Raw genomic sequence first — 20085 nt, forward strand, 5'->3', positions numbered from 1 at the left:
TTTTATGATTAAACGGACATTCATCTCCCATTCACTTTCTGTAGAAAAGGCAGGTGGAAAGGAAGCCTTGTGGCTTTGTGCTGTTTTACATTCTTCACATTGGGATAAATAACCCCCAGTAAGAGGTGGCAAGGCTTGAATTTCTGATTGTTTTCCCATAAACACACAACACTATTGCTGCTTGGCTGGAGTCTATTATTGTTAGGTACATTTGTTTCCTTCATCACTGATGCCACAGCATTTCTCATGGACACTTGTTTGCTGACCTGCAGAACTCCTGAGCAGGAGGACTTTGCAGTCTGCTTCATCTGTCTTCACAGGGGAGGCCTGAAAGTACTTGCTACAAAAGAATCCATCATGGCTTTTTGCCATCCTTCTTTACAGGGCTCTTTCAGAAAGTAGTCATGGGCTTTTTACCCCACTGACAGTTTTAACAGTGTATATGACATGACAATGTATTTTGCAGGATTTTGTGAAAGTTTGTTGAGAGATATTCTGGCCACAATAATTTTCTAGTATCATGCTATTTAAGGGAAGCAGAATAGACTTGCTTGACTAACCATAGTTCCATTCATTTTGGGGCAGATGGAGAGGTTCTATATAATTCTGCATATTTGTGATGCCTTTTATTTTTTTTCCCCTATACTGATCTATTAAGGATAAAAATGAAATAATTAATACTTAATTGCATCAAATGGGCCCAAATATGCTCTGAATTACATGCATATTCCTCACTGGAAATTGTGCTTGCAATACCTGGAGGCAATTGGATTGCTTCATGAGATTCCCTTTCTTCTTGCCAAATCCATAGTACTTCTCCTCTGAGATCTGAACTGTTTTATTTAGTAATTAAGGTAGTTTGTGCAGCATCTTAAAGATGCAAAGGGCAGATGTATCAATGCCAAATCCAAAGACTAACTCAATGGCTCTTAAAGCTTTCCCATTAGCAAATTCTCTGAAGACAGAGAATTCTCTTGAAGGCATATAGCTCTACATTTGGATTTGGCCCATTTTAAACTGGCATCAGAGACATAATGAAAGTAAACACTCCTAAATCTAATGGACATTTAACAACATCCTTTCATTATACAGTTTTAATACTTTCATTTTCATTTCCATCATGTATTTTAGAGCTGACTCTCTCAAGTTACTCACGACCCTTTGGTCACTGCAGGTTTGATTTTGTTCTACAGAATATGCTTGTACAAATTGAAATTAACTTAACTTTGTGTTGCTGCTTGCCAAAGAGAATCCTACAAAATGCACAGTAGAGTTTTTGACAAGTTCTAAGATTTTGGAAACTTTACAGCAACCTTGAGCTTGAAGATAATATTTCAATCATAAAGTTCCCCAAGCACAACTGAGCAGGTAAACTGCAGCAATAGAAATTGAATTTCAAATTCACACCTTCTGCATTTAATAGTACTTTTGTCCTAGGTTCTATATGTATCAGTGAAACAGGTCTGACATACATGTAGTAGAAAACCATATAGCAAATTAAGAATGACACATTGGGAATTTACTAGTGGATGAGTGTCACTTCTTTTACAACAGAAGTATTTTGCATTTTGCTGCCTTCCTAAAAATCTCCCCATTCATATCCTTGAATGCTCAGTTTTGGTTGGTCGTTTATGCCAGAGATGAACGAGGGATGTCCTTCCTCAGTAAGGTACTGTGATCCATGCTCCCTGCTCTTTGATTTCTTGTCTGGTGCTTGATACCTCTAGTGGCAACACAAGAGCATTGGGAAAACATACAGTTATTTGTCTACATGCACTTTTGCAGTCTACTTATAGATTTTCTTTGCACTCTTAGTTGGGCTGCTAGATTTCTTCTCAATGCAAATGACTGTGAGATTTTAACTAGGCTAGGAAAGAAACTGAGATCTGTTCCAAAATTCAAAAAAAAAAATTGTCTGCTTTTGGGGAAACAAATAATTAAAATTGACAGATGAACCTAAGATAAAACACTTCATTTACTTTTGAATTGTTTCATTCCTTTTAAAAGACATGTCAAAGCAAGGAACTATTTTGAAAATGAATAATCAACAGTTTTAGACACAAACATTTTTCTCTGCTATTTGTGAGCTATTTGTTTCCTTACTGCAGTGCATTCTGCAGCAAGCTTACCATTTACTGAGAACACCCTTTTCCATCATTCCACCTGACCAGCAGAAACTTCAGAAAAGACAAACATTAGTAAAGACATGGAGCTAAAATTTAAAATGTTTGCTCTGCAAAAAAATTTCTCATACATTATATGAAGTAAGAAAACTTTACCAGTTTAGGTGCAGGAAGAAAAGTAGGCAGTTTCCACCTTGTGACCAGTTCCTGCTCTCTGGACTTGTCAAACACAAACCTAGACCAACAACTTTGTGCTTGGGCCTAAGGATAATTTATCAATCTCTTCTGATATCCAAGCTTCTTAATCTAGGTGTTCAAAACCAGTTTTCACTGGTATGTAAGCACAGAGATTTTACAGTTCTCTTTAGAAGATGAAGCACCAAGAAAAGCAAAATCCTTTTGGCACAAGCAAAGTCAGCTATCTTCTACAGGTTTAAACCTATTTTAATTCTAGTATTAGCCTTCATGTTGGCTGCTTTTATCTAGTTGTGGTGAAATATCTTGTTTAAAAAATTCTCCTATTATGGTTCAAATTGAAAAGTTGGTTGAAGTTTGCAGAACTTCTGTGTACCCTGGCTCTGGGGACACCAACTACTGGGAGATGTGGGACACAGAGTACAGAGCAAGAATTCCTGTAACTGTTCCAGCTTAATCCACTTCCCCACAGGAACTGGCACCCATCTTGTTTGTTCCAACACAGTGTACTGCTCATAGGGTTTTAGTAAAGGCTTTGAGATATACCTGTGGCACTGATGTCAATATGTGTGTTTCTCTGTAGCCAGGATTTGTAGCAGCAGGTTGGTGGTGTGTCTGGGTGCGCACACAAGATGCTATTTCCTGTCTCCCAGTCTCCATGCCACCTACCACAATCCCTGTACCTATAAAAGACTGGGTGTTTTGGATTGTTCTTAATTAGTCTAAACATTCCTGCAACAACTTCTTAAAAAAATGACAGTATTTTGGCTCCATTTTCTACTATAGAAGAATTTTATGACTTTTTATGAGAGTGCCTTAACTGCAGACATTCAATTGAAGCTTGCAAGATAGTAAAAAAAAAAGTCTGCCTCTTTCCAGCTGTCACAGTTGTTTAAGCCTATTTGGTACTGTATCAGGAGTACTAAAATTTTAACTATACTGAACAGTAAATGAAACTGTTTAGTAAACCATATCTCAAGATTGTAAGTATCTCTTCCTTAATTAGCCAGTAATACATTATTTCAATCAGTTAAAGGAATAGACAGTTGTTGCTACTGCCATAAAATGCATTTCTAAAACTGACAGGAAAAAAGAGCAACTTCTTGGAGCTTGTTTGTCCGTGTTGTTTGTGCTGTAACACTGTCAAATTGCACCACTGCAAGGCATTTGCTCTACACCAACTAGGCATGAAGCTGTGCTTAATACAAATTACACTCTGCACTGCACAAGTGAAATGCAGCTGAGTTTATTGGCCCAAACATGAGGATAAGTAATAAATTGGTCTCATGTAACTGGTTTTTAGCATTATTTTATATATTGCTGGTGAACTCTCTTCTCTGGGCTAGTTTCTGGGATCCAATGTAAATTACCAGATTGAACTATTCACAAGAAATTTTCTCTTAACAATCTGCAAATATTAGGGGATTTTTTCTTCCTAGGATGCAACTATAAACATTTCATACACTGTTTATTCCCTCCGGACACTGCATAAATGAAAATTCAATATTTTATATTTGAATTCTCAAATATATGGATGTGAAGTAAAATAAACTATTTAAACTTGGTTATAATTAGATGTTTACACTTAAAACACTACAAAAAGAGGTGTATGCTGTGTGGCATAAGTATGATATAAGAAGTATGGTTTAAAATTCCTGGAGTTTTTCTGTCTTAAAAGAAATAAACTTTAGTTTTTATTCCTGAAGAAATAGCTAAGTAATTTGTTGACAACTTTTGAACAAATAATAAGACTTCTATAGATAATCTATTAGATATGAAGTCTTTGATTTAAAATGCACTGGGCACGGAATGTGAATTTGAAGGAAGTTGAAAATTGAAGCATGAAAAAATAAGGAAATGGTTTATTTCAGAAAATGCTACATTCATTTTCATGGAATTTGAGTGGCCCTGCTCAGGTTTTACTTATTTGATGAGAGATTATTTTCAGGAATAATTACATGGGAAAGAAGGACAAAAGCAGAATGTTGGAAGTGATTCATTTGTAGCAAGAGTGGGGTCCTGCTGGGTGAGTGATTATCAGTAACTTTGGCCAAGCAATAATAGCATCCTGAAGGCATCTATTCCACACTACTAAACCTGTAATTTTGAAAAAGAATGTCACGCATGCATTTTTGAAAGAAATGTAAAATGTAGGTTCGCCTTTCATGATGTGATTTGTTCCCAAGGTGCCCTGCTTCACCTGCCTCCCAGGAGGGCAGAAAACAGCCCAGACCCACAGGGTGGACTAGGCAGGGTGTTGTACTTCTCTCCTGCCAACCCCACACCCATCATCCACACCCGTGTCCTCTCTCCTTTCCTGTGGGCACCAACGTGTACATCACAGTCCTGGTGAGCTTGGGCTGCAGGTGGACACAAATATTGAGTCCCTTGCAGATGCTGGACTCCCAGAATGTAGTTTATGCATTGAGTTCTCACTGTTGTCTCCTGCTGAGGATCCACACGCAGATACTTGTATGTTCTTGTATGAATTTTGAACATGTAGGAAACCTATTATGTTGTCTGAACACATATGAGCCTTGGAGAACAAAGGCTTTTTAAAAAATTGTATTTTCAACAAGGCAACTTACTGTGAGCATGTAAGAAATGTCCTCAGATGCTTTCACTGGCTTCCCCTTAGATTTTAAATCAGAATCTGGGAGCTGTTGCTGAGATTCAGCTGTGTACCTCAGTGCCTCATATGCCAACAAAGGCATACTTCATTGCCCTGCCCAAGATATATCAAGAGATGTGGAAGGGATTTGTTGCTCACCACACTTCTATGAAAAATGGAGTGCTCTATATTAAGAGGGAATCTCATCCCTGTGGAAGGGATAGCTTTCTCCAGGGCTGATCTCACACTGGAATGAACTCCGGAAATTTAAAAAATCCCCACAGACCTCACTGCCTTCTGCTCCAGTTGTGAGGCACTCTTCTTTGACCCTCTCCTCTCTAATGTAAATATTTAACAATATACATATGTCAAAAGCAACAGTGACCACAACTCTGAAACTGTACCAAGCAAAGCACAAGCTTTCCCCATGGGGACACAGTATTACTGATGGTGCTTCCTGTATGACTTAGCTTCTCCAGACATAGCAAGACAGCACTGACTGTTCCACTGAAACCTCTGTAAGATATTAGAGCAGCTCTAGGTTACTTATGGGAGGAAAAGGTCTAGCCCTGAAGTCAGCTGCCAGCTCAGACTCCTTTCAATTTGGATGAGCAGTTGGAGATGATAGAGGGAGATGGGAGGTACAGGCAGCCTGGACCTTGAGTCCACATTCCCTTGGATTTTGTAAGATATTTATTTCACCTTTATACTGAGGTTGTAGGACCCATGTTTTAACTAGTATGCTGTGCCACTCCCTGCTAGTGGCAAAATTTCAGGTATCTGAGTGCAGCATGCAAGGAACATGACATTTATTTCACTTGCTACCTCATCAGGGACTAATGATTAAGCTGATAGCCTGACCTAGTCTTTTTCCAACTGTATTTCAAGACTGAGATGAACAAGTTGAGGTATTTGTTCAAATAAATAATCAAAAGCACTAAATCCGAGTAATAAGAATTTGACAATAAAAGCTTTTTATTTCTTCCTTGGAATACAACACCATTACTTCTTTCTTTCCTTCCCACTCCTTTTGATTTTTCAGGTACCACTCAAACTGCCCATAAATCTTGGACTCTTAATTTAGAAAAAAATCTCTCAATCTCTACCACCTCCTAAAGAATAGTTCTGGAAAATGGTAACTATTTTAAACACCACATTGTGGGTTTTGTTCAGCTCTCAGTGCTCATGCTACTGAAAACATTGGAAGAAAGGCAAAATGAAAGCAATACAATAAAAATCTTAACTGTGTTTAGATTTTTTCACAACACATTGAACAGAAAAGACTTATCAAATTACACTATTAGATTAGCTGAAATCTTCCAATTCCACTGAGGTGCTGCTACCTACATACACAGGTTTGTCCAGTGTTTGTGAAAGGTTATACCCAGCAAAAAAAACTCACTGAATTTTTGAAATAGCACATATGCACCTGGGGTACTTGAAATATATTGCATAACTCTGGGATCAGGATTTTAGTTGTATTTATAGGAACACAGAGGCCTTAAGTAGTGATATGGCTTCTAATGTCCCCTGACCAATAAAATATATCACAAAATCACAGAACTGTTAGGGATAGAGGGACCACTGGTTATCATATATATATATCTAACTACATGTATAGCTACATACATAACCAAAACAATTACAATACCTAAGATTTTATCTAATTAATGTGTGACTTGTATCTCATTTAGGAGAAAAAAACCCCCAAAGCTCATCTCCCTTTTCTCCATGGGTGTGTGCACGTTCCACACTCCTCCACTTCCTATCATTACAGGCAAATAATTATCTCCTGTCCATGTTTTCTGTCCCATCTTGAGATGGAAAATGTATATATTAAGGTCTCATGCAGTTTGCTAAAAAGCTAAATGGGGTAGCCTTTGCTTGTCTGCAGCTGGCTGTTTGAAACCCACCCTGAGCCCCAGCATCTGGCTGCAGGCAGAGGCAGAAAGTTTAGTGTTTCTCTCAGCCCAAAGGATTATACAGCTGCAGAAATGCACTTCTATAACAATATTATGGGAGCAAAAACTGTGTTTTTCTGGTGACAGTAACAGTCTTATTATGGTGCAATTCTGCTAAGTGGCAAGAGTTATTTTAATGTTCAATTGTTTGGGGTTTTTTTTTCCCTTTTGCAAGTATTTGAAATAAGAATTGAGTAAGGCATGCTATTAATGATTCTAGGATTCTATATTTTTAGGAATGGCCACTCTACCTGTGCTCAGTGTGGCTGAAGAGAACAGCTGTTACTCTGGGTACATTATCATGTTTTAAAAATTCAAAGAGGAATCCCATCAGAAGCACTACTCCTTATTCACTTGTGCTCCCTAATGGCAACTTGAAATCCTGAATTCTCTATTGTCTTTGCTAAAGATGCATGACTTTGTGCCTTTGCTGTCAGAGTGGCAAGCATGTGCCAGCAAAATGCAGTCAGCACCTGATGTGCATTTACAGAGCTTCTAAATACATATATACATTTATCTTCTCTCTTTTGTAGAGGATATGTGATTTCTTCTATCAGTGCAGCAGCCTGTGATGTGATGTACAATGAAACATGAGGCCAGTGCAACCAGATATATTTTCTCTTCATATTGTGTTAAGGGTGTGAGCCTTCTTTGATGTCAATAAAGTTAATAATGTTTAGAGATATAAAAATCAAGTCAGTACTCACTGACTAAGAAAGTAGTACTAGACTCTCTTGCTAGCCTTAGTTTTTACCAACTTTTCTATTTCTACAAAAGAAAAAGCTTTTAAAAATTGAGATGCATGTTATCTTTACAAAATTCTCAGACAATATTTGGAAAAGACTGTTCACTCCAAACTTGCACCATCTTTTGGTCATTCTATAACACGCAGGGTTTCTTGCAGGGAAAAGCACTGCAGCTGGAATCCCCCATATCTTTCCCACAGATATGGGGGATCCAAATTGAAAGCAAATTGAAAAATAATTGAGATTGGTGAAGAAAAGCTAATGCCTGATCCCTTCTCAGTAGACATTATTTTTACTTTGACACATATCTGCATTTTTATGGTCTGCAAAGCATTGAGAATTCTTAGGAACAAAGGGTGTTGTTCACTGAACATTCCCACAAAGTTCATCCCATAGGCTAGAGAATAAACAGTATAGTGATTTTTCCTTTCTTACACCTCTCTATAAATGATTTCAAACACATTTTTAGTTTCTTAAGTATGAACACCACTCAAAATCTTGTAATAAAATAGATCTTTTGCCATTCAATTTTAGTCCTTATGTAATAGAAATGCTGTGTTTAGTTTTGATTATAGCTAGACTACATGAGACTTTTTTCTCTTCTTTTAGGACTAACTCCTAGAACAGGCTGACTCACAGTTTCAAAGTTGGCTTTCAATGAATATCTACTAGTATTTCTTGTTATGTTCTATATCATTTGGTTAGTGATGGTGATTACTATGATGGATCACGTAATTTATAATGCATCATACAATCTATTTGCTGCATTACTCATAGAGATTGAAAATGGAGGGGCACAAAAATACTTCTCTGATGCTGTAACACATAGTTCTGAGTTCTGTTACACTATCCTTTTATATTTCCCAAACAGAACATATTCTGGTAACCAAATATGCAATGAAATACTTAAAAAATTTAGTCATAAACTGAAATGCACTAAAGTATGTATTGAAGAAACTCTTGAATAAAGACTCTTCCTCACGTTCTGAGCATGAGTTTGAGCCTTGAAACTTTTCTTCTTATTCATACTTTGTAATTGAGAGCTTTTGCTATGTTTTCAGTTGAGCCTGAGCCAACTTCAGAGTAATGCCCATCCCTCAGGTCAGTGTACAGTATCTAAGGTCAGTAATGCACATGCACAAAGGAAAAGGAACAAGTATCCTGGACAAAGGAACTTGCTGGATACTTTTGCTGGGCTCTTTTACCCGGCTCCTTAAATTTAATACCAACTGGATCTGAGGAAGTGTCAGTAAAAGGTGGAAAAGAGACTTGTGACTGTCTCTTGCCCTTTGCATTCATAGCTGCTTATGACTTTCAAGAATGCCTGTAGCATGTGCCTTCACAGAATCTAATGGGCTTTCTTAAAGTACAGCCCTCTCCAGAGTAGGACCATACCTGCTGGTGCCACACCTTGATTTACACATGGTGTTTAATGAGGAGATTAGTCAATGGCTGAAATGTACCTGTGAGTATAATAACATACCATAACACCTTTGAGCTGGCTGTCCCATGATCACTGCAGAGGCTGAGGATTATAGCAGTGGCAGTAAGATAAACTAGGCCTGTTCATAGCACATAACAGCAGAGCTAATTGGGACTATCATACCATGTATTTATTACATTGTGTAATAATTTTCATTCTAAAAGTCAGCATTGCCATGTATTTCTCCATCTTTTATCCAGAGGGCAACATAACTCTCTGTAACTGGGAAATCCTAAGCTTTTGAAACACCTAAAAATGAGGAGACATATTACCATGATATCATATAATGTATGGAAGGTGTGACACTTCCTTTTTTCTGAATCTCACTGGCAATACTATAGATTTACATATGTTACCAAAGTAGATGACAGTCTTAAACAATGACATTCTGAGCATTTCTTTTGGGTCCTCAAAATTTATATGAACTATGTCTAGTATATAAATACCAGTTTGCTCTTGTAAATACAAATGTAAAACTGCTAAAGAAATTAATTTACATGGTTATATTGGCTAAGTAATTGAGAAACAGGCTGATTCATATCAGCTTCCTCACAACCTCTTTTTTAATGTCTGTACCTCTTTTCTAAAGGCCAGCTCCACTAATGTAAATGTCCCATGATCTGAACTGCATGCAGTAATCTGGAGGAGAGAATACCTATTTGGCACCATTTTCAATGATCAAGACACTTTACATGACATTCTTGTTTAAACGGCATGAAAATCAGAGTTAAGTGCTGTGCAAATGAGGGCAGAATAGAGCCCTTTGTATCTCATTTTCCAACTGCCCTGGGATCATCTGGAGGTATAACCACATAAATCCCCCGAGGATATGTCTCCAACTCTCTCCCTTAACATGCTGTTCCCTGATCACACTGGAAATCCACTCAATTTAGATTTAATCTCAGCAAAATCTACCCAGGACTTCCTTTCTAAATTTGAAATACTGTCTTTTTGGTGCTTTTTTTTTTTTTTTCCTTGGGTTATTATGCTTAACTGCATTTTTCCTTAGCCATCCTCAAGCCTGCATCTCCGTGGGGCTACCACTGTGTGCCAGGAGGGTAGGGGTCTCTAAAAATTAGAGAGTAAACTGTTGGCTCAGCCTCTTGCATGGGAGCATATTGCTTCCTCTGTCACTGACTGCTGCATGATGTTAGGATTCTTTCTGCCTTCCTTATATAAAATATGACAATAATGTTTTCTGAACATTTTAACTCTCTAATTTTTTTCAACCTAAGGCTCTGCATTGCATGGAGCAAAAGTACAAATATTGTCCCCACCCAAAAGGAAGCTTGTAGTGAATGAGTACAGCAAATTTACAAGTAAAAAATAAATAGCAAGTCGCATGTGGGGAAAGAGGAAGAGACACAGAGACAGATGGATTTATATAAACTCAGCTTTTAAAGTGGTGGTTGGTTGGGCTTTTTTAAAATTAAATAATTGTAAGCAGTAACCAGCTGTAGTATTATTCTTCACTGTGTAATCTGCACAGTGAAATGTAAACAGGGGGTCAGGCTCTCCTGTGGCCATATGACCCTCTCAGCAGGAAAAGGGGGCACGGAGAGAGGCTGTGCACAGAGAAGCATACAAGGATATTCATGAGCTGGGAAATTTTGCAGCAAAAAATAGCTTTCCTGCATAGTCAATGGTGCATAGCGTTGGGTTTAAAAACCCTTATTAAATTAAGAGGAGCTTTCTGCATCCCCCAGCCTTTGCTGCTGCTGCTGTTTGTACTTCCATAATGTTGTTGAGAAAACTGGGGCTTAATATCAACTTGAAGGTTTAGAAAAATGCAATAACATTCAGATACAACTTGATTACAGACCAAACAGAGATACAGAACACGACAACTGATATGTCTCGGGAATCTAGCTCTTCTGAATCTCTTTGTTCCATTTGAAAAAAAAAAAAATTCTTAAAAAATAAATGTGTAGGTCTATAGGCATTCCTTTGTCAACACAGGAAGATGGAGGGATTGGCAGCAAGGCATTCTTCAATTTGTTAATTATCCAGTGTTTTCTGTTCTTTAAAATTATCTTGGTTTTCTTCCTTTATTTTTTCTCCGATTAAAAGGCTGAGCCCTTCTCTTGCACTCTGACCAGAGTTCTCATGCTGTGTATTTAACACAGCATATTTTTTAATTCACAAACATACTCTTTCTGTCATTGCTATAGCCACTATAGCTCTGACTACCTTTTTGTTGTGGTGTAAACATCTTTTCCCTGTGGTATGTTTATGACATAACAAACCTTTATTTATTTCTTCATTTATTATTTTAAAAACCAATACAGTTTTCCACCAGAAATACCCATTTTTTTACATAACCTTGAGATGCCTATTCATTCTTTCTCAGGAGGAGTTCAGGGGAAAGGTGCAGCGCCCCTCTAAATCACAAATGAAATGAGTTTGTTGGCTTGAATAGTATTTCTCCTTTCAACCCTCACACATTTCAGTGCATTCCATTAGTCATTGTTCAAATGAGGCTGTTTTCTGACCCCAGAGGCAGGGGAGGAGGGAGTTTGGGGCTTAAATGAGTTTGCCGATCAGTACATAGAGGCACATTGTTTCTCATCTTATATTTTACATGTTCTGTTTACAGAATATAACCCTGGTTCCCACCACCAAAATGTTTCAGGTTTTGAGCATACTGTATGTTTGATGCAGCTAATTTAAATAAATGACTTTTACATTTAAGCAATTAAACCTATAATTAGCACTGTTTGAATGAACTAATCAGCTAATACCCTATGACACACGGTTCTTTTTTTCTCTAAATATTTTTAAAGGGAAAGGAAAGAGATTTATAAAAAAATATAGAAGATGCAGTAAAAAAAAATAAGCTTTGATTCATGAAAATTAAAAACCACCACCACAAACTATTTAGACCAATGTTTGCCTTTTGCCTTCCAGGGAATGTGGAATTATGCACATTCATTTCCTCTGAATTCTGGGGGAAAGACTGCAATAAACAAAGTAGTGAATCTTTTTTAAAATGAGGCAAACTTCTAGCCCTGTTGTGTGTTTTTAATACTTAAACACAATTTCAGCGGTTCTCTGGGCTCACTGTATTTTAAAACGTGTCCATACATCTAATCCAGTGGTAGGAGAGCTGTGTAGGACAAACCCTAGGGAGATTCCCTCTGACTGGCAGAACTTTAGCTGCTCTCAATAAGATGGAAATTTATTAGGAGGAAATTATCCTGGTGTCCTCTGAAAAACAGCATTTCTGATAAAAATCTTGTTTTCTGACAGAAGTCTATCAAGATTCATTTGTTAGCTGGTGTCACTCCTTATGTCACTCCTTAGATTCATCTGTTAATTTTATTTCTTAGGTTGCACTGCTGTGTATTTATGTTCTGAGGCAGACATGATCTATGTGTGCACACTGGAGATTGAGATGGTGGTGGTGAGAGAGCCCAGAAGTTTAGGAGAAAGTTTCCCTTTTTTTTTTTTTTTTTTTTCTTCTTCCTCTACTCGCAGGGGAAGAAAGCCCTTACATTTTTTTTAAAATCTGGAATTTGTAGATAAATGTTGTGCTTCTTTGTGTCCCTGTTGCTACAGATTTCTATTACTATAGAAATAAGCCAACTTACCATATATTTTTTCTTTTCTTTGGCGCTGTTGTCCCTAAATGTCATGGTGCCACACATAGGCCATACATCACATAACAAAATTTTACTTTTTTTTTTCCATTAGAACACCATTAAATGCCTTCAAATGTGGAAAACAGCTTGAACACCCTTGAGTTGTTAAACTCTGCCTGTTTTCACAGCAGCTCCACTAAGGCTGGGATTCAAGCTCCTTCTCTTCAGCCTAGTTTTCCCTCAAGTCTCTACCTCACTTGGGGCTGAGGCTGAAAGATTTCTGAAGAAGGAATGTTGATTTTTAATAAAGGAAGCTGGCATTAGGAGCCCCTGTCCCAGCATTATGACTTACCAGAGTCAATAGGTATGCAGTGGTCTGTTCTTGCAGAGCAAAAGGGCAGCAGGAAGATGGCTCATAGTCTTTAGTGGTTATACAGCTCACCAAAACTTAAGTGAACTTGTTTCTCTTTCTGTGTGGTAACTGCCTTCTGAAAGTACTTTTTCATCTGTCAAGCTTAGGGTAAGAATTAGTTTAGATTTTGATTATTTTTGTCAAATATTTTGGGTAGAGTAGGAGAGAAAAAAGGGGTCAGAGGAAAGTGCTGTCATACCAAAACTTTTAAAAACAGAATTAGATTCACCTTTGCTTTGCATGGAAAGTCTCACTTCAACAGGGAATTTTGTGTTACTTTTTTTTTTTTTTTTTTTTTTTTTTTTTTTTTTTTTTTAAATAAGAGAAAGGTATGCTACTACCCTATGCAACCAATACTGAGAAGATCTGGGTTTAAATCATTTGGTTCAGAGAAGAAACTTGCACCTGAGGCTTTTACACTTTGTGGTGAAGGATTTCATCACCCAGTCGTTTCCCATGGTGATAATCTTTCTGCCTGATGCATCCAAATATTTCCTCCAACCTGGATAAGGGAAAAACCTTATTTTATTAAGATTTAATATGATTTCTTGGCTCTGATTCTGAAAATCAGGGTATGGATATCTGAAGCACTGACAGTTCTCACTGAAGATGAAATCTGAAGGAGCAGCAGATGACCAACAGCCCAGGAAAATCAAAGCCTGTGTATTTAATGCTGGGCAACTAATCACTGAGGCACTCCAAACTTGATGAATTTACAGATTTTAGCCTTAATCTTGCTATGTTTTGAAGCTCATATGCAAAACCAGAAGTACTCATGCCCTATTATATAACAGAGGAGTTTATCTGTATAGAAAGAGGTGCCTCCATTTCAGAGGCACATTATACTGGTGAAGTTTCCAGAAGAGGTCATGAGAAAATAGATAATTTCTTATTTGGGCAGCTTTGTGTAGTGAAGTGTAGTGAATATTATATGACAGGGCTGGCAAAGTTCCCACATGGACTGAAGAACCTTCCTCTGTGATAAGACAATCCTGAGCGCTGACACTCAGCATCAGTAGAAAGGAGGTGGCCCCACAAGTCATCCCACTGGATCATGGCCAGTCTTGCAGAAGTTTTCTGGACTTCTCAACTGTGATCACTCCAGGGTGCAGACTAACTGGGCCTTTTCTTAGTGTGCATGTGCTGAATCTATAGGTTGGCACACTAAAGGCTGGCACACCAAAGGCCTGCTAGGGAAATTCTACTAAATTACTCTGGTCATAATTTTACAGATTTGGAACAAAGTGTTTTTGCTACCAGGTAAATCATAATTTCTTGAGCAGAATGAAAATGGGAAAGACTTCAAAACTATTTAAATATATATATATATATATATATATGTTATTTATTAATGCCTGCATGATATAAAATAATGGTTGTTCTGATTAAGTATTGACAAAATTACCTCTGAATGCAATTCTTTAAACACCAGGAAATATCCAGTTAAAGCAGCTTCGGTGACATAACTACCTCCTACCCAGCACTGTAACCTATCACTTTGTCAGGGTCTGTGCCTCTCTAGTGCTGTTAGAACAGCTGACCTCAAGCACCAAAAATCATATCTGCAAAAAGAGTCTGACTACCATTCCAGTTGGTTCAAGTCTTAAGATTCTACTTTGAAACGTAGAAATGTTATTTTCAAAACTATTCTGCTTGTTGTTTTTCTTCACTGTTTCCATGGCAGAGCAGAAAAACTGTTACAGCTGTGTTTTGGGTGGTCTATTGTATGCCACTGTTGGTTTTGATTATTTCATTCAACACTCTCTTGGTATGTGTTTCACTGTCCCACTGTCTCCACATAAACATGGAGTGGTGCTGCCTCCACCCGTTGTTTATTCAATTGCTCTGGGTTACAAAGTGGGAAACCTAACTTTTTTCCCTCTTCTGCTTAGGGGGTTCACAGCTCCTAGGAGCATGCCATAAACACTAGGTTATAGCTCAATATTTAAGAGGACATTGCTCTGCCCTTCCCTCAGGAAAAGTTGCAGAGTCAAATATAGAACCTAGAAGAAGCAGCAGCAGGATTCAATGTCCAAAGGACAATGATGGCTGGCTGAGGACGCTAGGTTTCTGCTGGTCAAATTAAAAAAGAAAAAAAAAAACCCAAAACCAACCTCAACAAAAAAACCAACCAAGTAATGTAGAAGGACAGATCTAGTCTAAGGTATTCCTGACCTGATTTTTAAACATGCTCTTATAAAGACTTGCTGAAGTCAATCAGGCAATACATAGTACATTTGCCTGGAATATACTGCACAGTGTAACTTTCAATAACATGGGGTTGAATGTCTGAATTTGAACATTGCTCAAAGAGATGTGATTTATTAAAGGTTCATAACCCTCAAAACTGAATTATGAGTTGTTAAAATACCAACTGCTGTCTGTAAAATACACACATCATTTGCTGCAGAAAATAAATAAAAAAGGGAAAATAAAAGACACAGAATTGTGAAAATGAGTGACTGATGGCATAAAATTAATGATTACCTGTAAAAAAGGACAGTTGTAAATACAGTGTGTATAAGCTGACCAGAAGAACCTGTCCTGGGCATCAGCTAGCCTGGCTCAGAGCAAACTGAAACCATGTTGGGGCCTGTCCTCTCCTGCTTTCATTCAACTGGCATTTGATCTCGTGCAGAAGAAGCAGGACCTTGCAGCCTGGCCATAAGAAACATCCTTTAGACCTGAATCCTAATGTGTGCTTAGGACAGCTGAGACATGTACCTGGCATCAGAAGTAGCTGATGCCTTGCAACAGTCAACAGAAAACTTTCTTATGCCATGTTTTTTTATTAACTATGTGATCTCTTGTGGTTTTAATTACTTGACTTAAGTGTTCCCATTTTATTTTGATATTTCTTTGTCCAGTTTTCACCAAGAATAGGAAATATGCAAAGACAAGCTTTTAAACTCAAATCAGAATTCAAAACTTTTGGTTTGTCTGAAACTCATCTGAGTTGCCTGCATGTGTATCTCTATGTTAGTTTGGGCAATGTTGTTAAATGAACTTTTTGAATGTAAGATATTCAATCATTGATGTAAGATTAAGTCATTTTTATCTGTGAATTATTAAAGGGTTCTAAAATTAGGATCAATTCTCATGAAGGAACAATATACAAGATAGGACACATCCCCCTCAACACCACTAAGCTTTTGTATTCAGGAGAAACAGAAGCCTACAACCCACTTGGCTTAAGAGTTGGTTGAACACCTGAAAGGGCACAACTCTGGGTTAAATGGGGATGGCCACAAACTACATACATCCTGCTGTGAACACCATTGCCTCCTCTCTTTCCTCTGGCTATATCCAAGTCTTGAATACATATTTCAAGGAACTGTGACCTAAATTCAGATGATTGATCACAGTAGCAGTAGAGTAAACTTTCAGTATATCTTCCCATTGACAGTGAACCTGTATCAAACTTTAACCTGCAGCACTTTGCTTTCCTATAAAATAAAAATATTCCATCTTAAATCACTGCCTTTTCAGAAACCTAAACAAAACCATAAAGGCCAACTTTTTTCCCCCTTTCCACTGATTTCCATATAATTCCAAGTTTCTTATCTCTGATTTCTCATGTACTCCCCCTTACCTTTCCTGATCTCCCACAAAACCCTGGCAGAATACCAGCAGATCTGATAGCTTCTTCTGGGCTGGCTGCCATTATCATATTTATGTCCTTCAGGGTTTCTGTGGGACTGATGACGCACAATACATCACTGGGCTGCTGTGACCAAACAAGGTTTGTGTGCTGCAGCTTCCCCCAGCATTTTGCCAGAAGTGCTGAGACCTGTCAAGGGGATGAAGAAAGATGAGTAAATGTTGATGAGGGATGGAGGAATAGTGTTGAAACAGAGTGGATGTTGGGTAGGAGGAGAGGTCTAAAAACAGTGTCAGGGGGAAGAGTTAGTAGGTGTTTCAGAAATATCTGAAATTGAAGGGGAAATAGAAGCATTCTGGTTCAGGATAAGTTGTAAGGAATGGACTATGACAGGGAAATGAAAATTGGGAACTAAACAGAATAGATTAAAAAGTTGAGCTTGTATGGGGAGAATGATGGTGCTCCACTCAGCACAGGATGATGATGATGAAGAAGAAGTTTCATTAGGTTTTAGCAAAATAAGGATTTTTGTGTCTATGCCTTTGGCTGAATTGAATTCTACTTTCCAGCCTCTGTGAAATAGCCTGTCCCTTGCTGTGGTCCATCACTGAATGAGTATTAACCAATCAATGTATGATGAGGATTATGTCTACATGACAGGATAGGATCCCATGGGAGAGCCTTGCAGTGATGCTCTTACTGTGTGTTGGGAGAACAATGGGATGTGCTGCCTGCCCCTTTACCTCACTGCCAGCAGAAGAAGACCTGGCTTCATGAACTACATGAGTGACTTGAGAGACACCAGTTTGAACAGCTGGGCAATCAGTGTCACAAGCACACTGGAGAGTGTGTCTGCCTTGATACACACCAGTGGGTTCCACTGATCCCATGCTCCTATGGTATGTGTAGGAATAGCATTTGCACACAATATGCCTACAGAAATGCCATTCTGAAATTAGCAATAAATTATGTCAAGCTGTATGCATGATATATGCTCCCAGTTTCTTACAAGAAACACCATTAACTCAAATTTTAGGTTGTTAAACTTCATTTAGCACCATCGTACCCTGTAAAAATTCAAGGCTGCTAATACAGTCACTCAGCTCACTATTCCAGTCTCCCCTCTCAGTCTCACCTCTTAACTCTATCATAATGAGCAGTTTCTTTGAAGAATGGTCGTGGGAGATGCATGACAACCCGAAATACATGTAAACAAAAATTTTGGAAGATGAGGCAGAGGGGTCTCTCCTTTTTATGTTACAGCTTCATTGCCTCACTGAGACTATGACAAGTGTAATCTCTGCCTACGTAAAAGCCTGCTTTTTCCCTAAAGATTTTCCCAGTGACTCAATTTGATTGTTTTGAATCAAGGACATTAATTTGATTTTGAAGTTTAGGATTTCCAAAGTGCCAAAGGCTTAAAATTGTGCCAAAGCACATATATTTACAGCTAAGGCCTGGGAAGAGTGAATGAGGTAAAAGCAGCAAACATACAGAAATTAGTCTGGACACATTATCAACAATAGGACTTTATTTTAAAATATTTCCTCTGTACAAGTTAATAAAAATGAAGCTTAAGTATTGAATACTTAAAAGAACTATTATTGCTTTTGACTTATTTGCCATCAGATGTGCTCCTTAAAACTATATGGAGAATCCTGAGCCACCAAATGGAAGTGTAACTGAAGATCATATACAAACTTCCTGTCATTTCCTTCCCTTTCATTTCCTTGCTGCTACTATTCCCTACTATTCAAAGGGAATAGTAGCAGCAAGGATTCAACTGATGGTATATCCTTCCATGAACTTGACTACACACATTGGTCATGTGTTTGTCCTGACACCCCCATCCCACTGTTCTTTTACTTCCTTCATTAAAACACCCTGAGTGAGCTTAGCTGTGTTTGGCAAGCACTGTGGTCTAGCCCATAATGCAAAGAAGTTCAGAAAATCAAAGCTGTTCATCAAAATGTGAAATGGTTTAAATGTTAGGGTTTTTTCAATGGCATGTTTCAGTGCAGACCTAACTCCAGGTGTGTGAGCACCTCCTTGGTTTTGATCTCTATGCAATGCATCTTACTACCTAGGGTGTGATTATAAGGTATGTGTATACATGAAATACAAAGGTTGTATGAAGACTTAGAAAATTTACAGTGCTCATGCTGTTAATGTAAAAATGTCTTGTAATTGTCCTTGTTATGTTCATAATTCTTTAGCTGACTTAATGTCCCTTCTCACACACTTTCATTTATTCTTTCCCTCAAATCTTCAGATGACCAGTTTAAAAATGCAAAAAACTAGAATACTGTCACTTAGAGTCTTAATGCCTGAATTCAGTCCAGAATTTTATATCATGTTAAGGATGTTGTTAAAACAATTAAAAAGTTGTTTTTAAAATAATGGGCATTGTTGTGCTACCCTTTCTAGCTAAGACATGCAGGTCCTGTGATAATTGTACTTGCCTTTTTGGCTTTTGGAAATTAACACAAATGTCTTGATGGTTAATTTAGAGGCTTTTATGTTCCCTCCAAAATTTCTATCTTTATTGGATTCACATCTGTAGTTTTATTTAATGTGAAGCAGATGTTGAAATCAAGGCAATATTTACTAAGATACTTGCACTGAAGAAGGCATGCTACAGAGTGTTGTGCCAGTTCCCCGGGTGTCAAGCAAAAATAAAGTGTTCAAAGGTTTTTTCTGTTTGTCTAATTAGAACCAAACCTTCTAATCAATAACTTTCAAACTTCAAACTCCACAAGCAAAGGGAAATGGGAAAATGCACTAGAATTCCACAAGCTGCTGTACTTCATGCACAAAACACTGTGTTTTTGTCAAAATGGTGGGATTTTAGTGCACCACTATAAAATCCACCATGGCATGGCTGGAGAGTACATGCAATGGGATGATGCTGGGAAGACAGCAGAGAGCAGAATGCACTTTTAGAATCAGAAATCAAAGCTAGCAATGAGGGTTGAAGCTGGGAGATGCAGCTGCTGCTATTGAGCAGCTGGCTGGTGGTGTCCTGTCTCCAGGAGAGACAGTAGCTCCTGATGTGGGCCAAGTTTCAAGTCAGAGGGAGCTCAGATCTGCTGCTTCTCCAGAGATGTCAATATCTTTCCATGCTCTCTGCAATATGTGCATGCCAGACTTGTTTAAAATGCATCTGGTGTGTTTTAAATACTGAATTAGATACATGTTCATTTTTTTGGTCATTGTTTGCATATATATAGGTCACTGAGTAGCACAGCAGGAAGGTATGAGATGTCAGAAGAACAATCTATGAGATAGAGTAGATAAAGATGTATTTAGTATATATTTTCCTTAGCCTGTATTTTTCTGTGCAAACTCATTATTCACTTAAAGGAGAGGCAC

This window comes from Serinus canaria, chromosome 4, assembly GCF_022539315.1.
Source record: "Serinus canaria isolate serCan28SL12 chromosome 4, serCan2020, whole genome shotgun sequence".
Lineage (NCBI taxonomy): Eukaryota > Metazoa > Chordata > Aves > Passeriformes > Fringillidae > Serinus > Serinus canaria.